The sequence below is a fragment of the Gracilinanus agilis genome, chromosome 1, assembly GCF_016433145.1.
Source record: "Gracilinanus agilis isolate LMUSP501 chromosome 1, AgileGrace, whole genome shotgun sequence".
NCBI classification, from domain to species: domain Eukaryota; kingdom Metazoa; phylum Chordata; class Mammalia; order Didelphimorphia; family Didelphidae; genus Gracilinanus; species Gracilinanus agilis.
In genome coordinates, this window is record NC_058130.1 from 179,798,771 (window position 1) to 179,806,381 (window position 7,611).

Genomic DNA, 7,611 nt, shown 5'->3' on the forward strand with positions numbered 1-7,611 from the left:
GGCAGGAACCGTCAACCATAAAGGTTGAGTCATAGGGATTTATAGAAAGCCAAAGCAAAGAAGGAGCCTTTGAGACCATTCACTCCAGCACCCTCATTCCCAGGGAAGATAAGTGACTTGTCCAAGGTCATGCACTGAGCTAGCTGCAGACCTGAGATTAGCTCCACTTGAAACAAGTTTTGGGGAAAGGAGTGTCAGGGGAACTTGGGGCCTTTTGACTATAAAAAGTTTCATCAGATTATTCTATAATCAGGCTAATTAGGCTCTGACAACTCCTCACGGTCATAAATTCTGAGTACCAATCCCTCTACACGTCACCGTCCTCCTATCTCCCCGGTACCCAGCGGTGACCTCGGTGAGGTTTGATTTCTGTCCCTCTCTTCTTCCCCACTAGGATGTGGTAAGGACTGGGGAGGTGAGAACCTAAGGGAAAATCCTTTTGCCGAAGGGGACGAGGTGGAACTATATTACTTACCTTAGAGGCCTGGGGATGGGGAGCTTTTGGCTGGGATCTCAAAGCAGACGGTTCCGTCTGTCTTTCTCCCTTGAGGTCCGGAGGGCCCCTCCAATCTCCCAGTTATTTGTTATTAAGAAGGTCTGCATAGATTTATACAAACAGTATGCGCGTAGCTTATGTGTATGTGTATGCTAACCACCTGATAATCAGCCACGCCTTCCCTTGCCCGGGGCCAATGAAATGTCCAATTCCGTCCTTTGTCCCTCCTCCTCAGCGTGCCCCCTCCCTCTAGTACCACCTCCTCCTCCTCTACCCTAGAAATTCTTTCCTCTATTGTTCCTCCAGCCCCAGCCCCACGGAGCTCCCGAGCTCCCCCAGCCCCAGCCCCAGCTTCTCCCGCCTCTTCCAGCTCCGCCTCCCGCCCCCAGCTCTAACACTTCAACTCTGGTGTTCAGACCCCATCTCTCCCGGAGCCCATGTGACTGGCTCACCCCGTATCGCCATCCCAGCCGGGCTTCTCTCGCAGTCGGTCACAGGCACTGGGCTCCCATTGGCAGACACGCCGGCCCCTCCCCTCCCCTCCCCCCTCTATAAGGCGGCGCTGGGCGGCTTCAGCGCCGCAGAGCAGTTGTCGGGGCTGCTTTGTCCCTCCTTTCTCACCCCCCGCCCAGCCCCCCGCCCCTCCCGGGATGGTGCAAGACTGGGACTGAGCCACCGGGGCGGAGGTATCACTAAGGTGGCCGCGTCTAAGCAGCGCCATGGTGAGCGCATCGCACGCGAGACTGGGGGCGGCGGGGGGCTTCGGCAGCTGTCCCATGGAGCGCACGGTGGCGGGGACTGGAGGGGGAGTGGTGGCAGGGCACGGCTTGGGAGGGGGAGGGGGTGTAGGGCAGCGCGGGGTGTCAGGCTTGGAAGAATCTCGCGCGCACTAACCAGGTGGACCGGGGAGGCGAGGAACCGTGCATAATGACGAGCTCGGGCTGGGGTGTGGGGGCAGCAGAGCACCTTCGGGCTGGGGCGCTGCGACGCCTAATGCCAGGGTGGGAGCGTGTAGTTTTCCCGAGGCGGGTGCAAGGGTGGGTGGGTGTGGGGAGGGGGCGCTCACAGCACTAGAAGCGATCGCGGCGGGTGGCGGGGTGGGCTTCTTTGTTTCCACGGCCCCGGGCCCCACTGCAGAGAGATCGGGACAAAGGAAGCGGCGGCGACGGGGAGGAGGGAGCTGCGACGCCGCTGTCTGCAAAGCGGGCTCTAGGGGGCTAGGGGCTGCGCGGAGTGGGGGTGGGGTCTTCTCCACTGGGCTGAGTTCCGGGGCTGATTTCCCACTCCTTCTCCCCCCCTGGGGTGGAGCAAAATAACCGGCTGGAGTGGGTCACAGAGCCCATTCCCAGGCTCTCTTCTCTTTTCGGAGACTTCCCCAAAGCTCCTCCGCCCTCCTTTCTCCTGAGCGCTGCGGTTCGTTTCTGCGTTCCCTAGGAGTGGAGATGCCCCCTTCCTGCAGAGGCAGCGCTCCCCCACTGAAAACGCGCCTTTCTTTTGGCTCCCAATGCGAGTGCTTCCACTGCGCTCAGCCCTCCTCTCCCGAGGCTTAATGGGACACTTTGAAAATTCCCCAAAACGCCTAGGGAGGAAAGGAGAGGCAGCTTTACCACAGAAACCAGTTGCCCACTCTGACTAAGAAGAGCCGTCTCTTGAGCAACTGAATTGAGGTGTGTGGTGGTTTCTATTAGGTGAGCCAAGGAGAGAGCCTAGGTGAAGCTCGCTGCTACTTGCTAGGGTAGGAAGTGGGTGCCGGCGTGCTCTTCCCTGGTTTGGAACAAGGAGAGTGTTTCCGAGTCTGATTTGCACCAGAGTACCAGAAAACTTACTTTAGGGCCAGGTTCCTTTTCTCAAATTCCTTCTTATATATACTGAAGCGTCTCTGGCGTGAGAAGTCTCAGGTTACGTTTTAGGGATGGAGTCGAGCTGATTTGAAAGAGAAAGTTTGAAGGTGTTTCTAGAGCTTAAAATCCACATGGCTTCCATACTTAAGGGAGATTTTTTTTTTTTTTTGGAAGGTATGGGGTCGGGGGAGTCTAGACCTTTGATTTCACCTCCTTTCCTGGTGTGGAAATTCCTACCAATAAAGCAGATCACTCAGCTTTAAGTGACTTGATCTCGATCCCACTGCCAGTGTCTCACCGGTTGGACTTGAACCCATGCCATTCTGACTCCAGCACCAGCTCTCCATCTTTTAAGTGCCTTATTGTCTCTAAGGATATGAATACGGAATAATAAGGGTTTTAAGTGGAAAAATAAACATGAGGATGCCTTGTTTAGGTCAAGTAATGCCAAATGCTATATAACTGCTCCCTGGATGTTCAGTTTAGCCAAGTGACAGTTCTTTCCTGCTATAGTTACAGATTTAAGTAAATGAGGAGGCAAAAAGGGTGAAAGTTGGAAGGAAAGAAGGTTGGGAATCTGTGCATAACTTTTCCTATGCAGTTTTATATTACCTACTTAGTGGATTTTCTAAGGGAAAATGATCCATAGCTTCTGTCTCCACACCTCCTGTAGCTTTCAGTCTGTGCATTCAAAAAATGCAAAGAATCTAGAGGTAAATGGGATCCGATTTTTGGAATGTGCTAAAATTTACCCATAATTCCTGATTATCCACCATAAAAATCTGCTCCTGTCCCCGCGCCCCCCCCAAATGTGGATAAATGAGTGACTTACAAACCAGCCCAAATGGATTACTTACAGTCGACAGACCCATTGCTGGGGCAGAAACTGCCCCTTCAGAGGCCAAGGGAGAGAGAGACACCTCTGCCCTTGCAGTAAGTCATTTGGACTGTACCCTGTCTGTGGGGGTTAAAGGAAGTTAAAATGACAGTGATGACAGTGGAAACTCCCAGGATGGAGGGCTCTTTTTACACAACATAGTCTGGGTTAGCCTTCTGGAACCCTCCTGGGGATTAATCCTAACGAACTAGCACCAAGAGGGAGGTAAGAAAAAACTGCCAGGAAGGATAATGAGCAGAAAGGTTGGTGCATCTGGTGTGAATTGCAAACTCACCCTGTGTGGCTTGTACCTCCATCCAGAAGATTGTTCTTTGGGGCCTTTGGCAGGGAATAGTCCTGTGCACATAAATGGAATACCTTGTGATTTTTCTAGGTGTTAGGCTTCTATCCCTTCTCCCAAATATTTTTCTCATTGGCCTTCGGACACTTTTTCCCCTTTAGATAAAGCTATTTTGTCTCTTGGAGCCCCCCACAAAATGCAAATACCCTTCACAGCTAGGGATTGGTTTCCTAGCAAAATCCATTCTAGTTCTATGAAATTTTGAAGGAGGTAGGAGAAAAGACATAGAGTGCTTTATAGCCCTGAGAAGCCCTGAACATTGGGATTCTTTTGCTGTGTTGTTCTTTTGGGGATGGGCATTGTGGGGAGAAGGGGGTAAACAGGAGGATGGATGGGAGGCTGTGAAGGGAATAATAAGCCATTCTTTGCTTCACCATCTCAGCCTGACTTGCAGAAGCCCCCCCCCCCTTTTTTTCCCCTTTGGTAGTAGCTGTGACCAATAGCGCACATAGATAAAGCACTTTACCGTAGTTTTTAATAAAGGCTATTTTTCACTACAATCCTATGCGGTTGGTAGTATAAGTCTATATTTTTCCATTGTTGCTGGCTCTTTCCCAAGAAACATGGGAGGTCTGACCCTGGCCCCTGTGATGGATGTGGTGAGACATGTCAAATGGCCTTCTCTGTCCCCTGTTCCAGTTGACTTGATAAATTTAGAGATGGTCAGATAAGTCCATAGCTCCTTCTCCCATTAAAAAAAAAAAGGAAGTGGGGCAGAATAGGGTAGAGAAAAGGAATTTTGAACTTCATGCCAGTGAGCTTGACTTTGAATCCTGACAAAATTTAAGAATATATTATTACAGAGATGGTAGGATGAGGTGATCCCAAAGAGCCAGCCTGGCTTGATCCAGACAAGGTCATGCCAAATATTTTAACAGGAAATCTACCAAACTGGCCTATCAGGGGAATACTGAAGATAGAGTGTCTAAAGATATTATTTTCTTGGATATCTTTTTTTTTTTTTTAATTACCTTCGTTTCTGAGCCTGAGCAGCTAGGTGGTTCACAGTGGATAGAGTGTCAGGCCTGGAATTAGGAAGATTCATCTTCCTGGGTTCAAATCTGGTCTCAGGGACTTACCCTCTGGGTAGCTCTGGGCAGGTCACTTAACCCAGTTTGCCTCGGTTTCCTCATCTGTAAAATGAGCAAATGAAGCAAATGGCAAACCACTCCAGTATCTTTGCAAAGAAAACTCCAAATGGGTCATGAAGAGTTAAAAATCACTGAAATGACTCAACAAGATTTCTGAGTCATCCTTTTAATAAATAATAAAAAGGTGGGGCATGGAGAAAATAATTTTGCAAAACTAATGAACATCAACTATTTGAAAATATATAAAATATTTCATGCCCATAGTTCCTTCCTTCTTCAGAGAAGGGATTTACCTAGATTGTCAAATGCTTTGTTTGAAGGAAAAAAGAAAGACTGATTTTTTTTTTCATGGAAAAATCACTAAAAGTCATCAAGCAAAGGTAGAATATCAGGTGGTTATTATATTTTATTTGTTTTTTCAGAGTATCAGATCTAGTCTTATTTATTAGTTCAATAGTTCTTTAGCTTTCAATTTTATTAATTTCTCCTTTGATTTTTATGATTTCCAATTTGGTTTTTATTTGAGGATTTTTAATTTAGGTGGTTATTATAAAAGAATTTTTTACACTTATAACTTGGACTACACAGCTGTAATTAAGTGATGCACCATCTGCCCCTCTATCCTATCTGGCCTTGCCTGGGCTTCAATGAATCCAATGGGAAGAGGAAGACTCAAGAAGTGAGTCTGTCAATCAATTAGCATTTATTAAGTGTCTGCTATGTGCCTGGCCTTGCCCTCAAGAAGCACACAATCTCATATGCTAAAAAGAAAGATAGCCTTTTGGATAGTGGGAAAGGAGGGACATTTTTTTCCAAAATGACTCTTTGAAACAAGAGTTTCTCTTCCTTGTCCTGGGTTCCTTAACCCAAATTCCTGCAGTAAGGTTAGAAAGAGACTCTGGAGTGAGAAGATATTCCTTCCAATCTCACCCGGGACACAGACACGGTGCCTTGTTGGGCCACTTGCTTAAATTCCTGGGACTCAGTTTCCTTATCTGGAAAGTCGTCTTTGAAGCTATCCGTGCTGGACCCATTACTGTCTTTTGAGCTCTCGTATGCTCCATTGCATCAACTATCTTCTTCCAAAGAATCCAGACCCTTAGGGGAGATTGGTGAGTGCAAGAAGGCCGTCCCCAAGCTCCCTCTCTGCCCCTCCACTGGAACAGTGACCCAGGGTCTGGGTTCCAGTCCTGAGCTTTGGTTGGAAGTGGGACTGTGCCTTCATTGAGGAGGGAGAAGCCTGAGCTCTGAAGAAAGGCAGCAAATGGTGCCTAAAGGCTGATATTGGATTGCACCCGCTTTGTGGTGATGACTTTTACCCCGTCCTTAAATTCTCAAACCTGGGTTGGTGTGCCAGGGCTTAGTGAAGTCCCTCAGATACTGGGACAAGCAGGGCAGCTGGGTGGCACAGCGGATAGAGGGCCAGGCCTGGAGTCTGGAAGATTCCACTTCCCAAGTTCAAAACTGGCTTCAGACACTAGCTGTGGGACCCTGTTTGCTTCGGTTTCCTCATCTGTAAAATGAGCTGGAGAAGGAAATGCAGTCTCTTGGCCCAGAAAGCCCCCAATGGGGACAAGCCTGAAATGACTGAATAACAACCCCTGTGCTAAGCTCTAGGGGATACAAAGAAAGGGGGGCAGGAAGAAGGTTCCTGTCCTCAACTCAGATGCTAAAAGCACCCCAACTTTCCGGGTCCCCCAGGAACTCTTTGCCACCTTCAGTCCCACCTTGCTTTCCCTAGGGATCTGTAACAGGGGTGGATCAGGGCCGCTGATTTAGAGATAGAAGTGAGCTGGAGCAATCATGCACTACAAACCAGCCCCACTTTATAGTCAAGGAAATTGAGATTCTGTGGTAAAGTGCCTTCGCCTAATGTCTCTGTGGCCAGGCCGGGATTTTTAACGGGGTCTTCTGATTCCAAATCTGGTATGCTTTGCATAGGGCACAGATTACAGAAAGAATTGAATTCAGTTTCTGCCTCAGACACCAGTTATGTCATCTTGGGTAAGAGGCTTGACTGCTTTCTGTCTCAGTTTCCTCATCTGTAAAATGGGGATAATAAAATCACCTGTCTCACAGGGTTGTTGTTAAGGGTGAAATGACATAACATAGTTAAAGCACTTTGAAAATCTTAAAGTATTATAAAAATGTCACCTATTCTTCTTCTTAGATCTGGAAGTGACCTTAGAGGCTGTCTCATTTAATTTTACAAATAAGGAAACGAGACCCAGAGAAGAGAGGGGAAAGAGACTTACCCAGAGTCACACAGCTAGTAAAGTGACAGGCGCTGGATTTGAACCCCTGTCTGACTTTAAATCCAAGCTCTGGTGGAAGAAAACTTACCTTGGCTTTAGGTGATGACTAATAATATCTGAAAACTGGCACGTTCTTGCTGGGTGGCATTTAGTAGCCTTGAGTAAGGGGGCAGCTAGAGGGTTCGGTGGATTGAGAGGCCCAGGCCCAGAGAGGGGAGGTCCTAGGTTCAAATCCAGCCTCAGACATTGCCCAGCTGTGTGACCCTGGGCAAGTCACTTAACCCCCATTGCCTAAAAGAAAAGCCCTTACTGCACTTCTGCCTTGGAACCCATATACAGTATTAATGCTAAGATAGGATGTAAGGGTTAAAAAAGAAAGCCTTGAGTTAACTGCCTGGCCACCCTTGCTTTCTGACCTCAGGGTGTCCGCTTCTGCACTTCCCTCTCCCCTCCCCCCAGGGCATTTATCTGAAGGGTCAGGCTTTTTCAGAGGTTCCTCTCTCTCCCTCCTCCCTTTCCTTCTCCCCCTCTCCCTCTCTCTTTCCCTCTCTCTCTCCCTCCCTCCCTCCTTGTATCTCTCTTATCTCTCTCCCCCTTTCTTTTTCTCTCCCCTTCCTCTCTCTCTCTCCCTCCCTCCTTCCATCTCTTATTTCTCTCCCCTTTTTTTCTCTCCCCCTCCCTCTTTCCTTT

The 7,611-nt window shown here is 48.5% G+C and overlaps 1 protein-coding gene across 1 annotated transcript in view; it reads left to right on the forward strand.

Annotated features, from left to right (window-relative positions):
- Positions 1 to 1,093: 1,093 nt before the first annotated feature.
- SNN (stannin) overlaps positions 1,094 to 7,611 on the forward strand; it is a 22,945-nt gene continuing 16,427 nt past the window's right edge. Inside the window, exon 1 of the mRNA XM_044659088.1 lies at positions 1,094 to 1,218. The gene's annotated coding sequence lies outside the window, so the exon portion shown is untranslated. The remainder of the gene's footprint in view (positions 1,219 to 7,611) is intronic.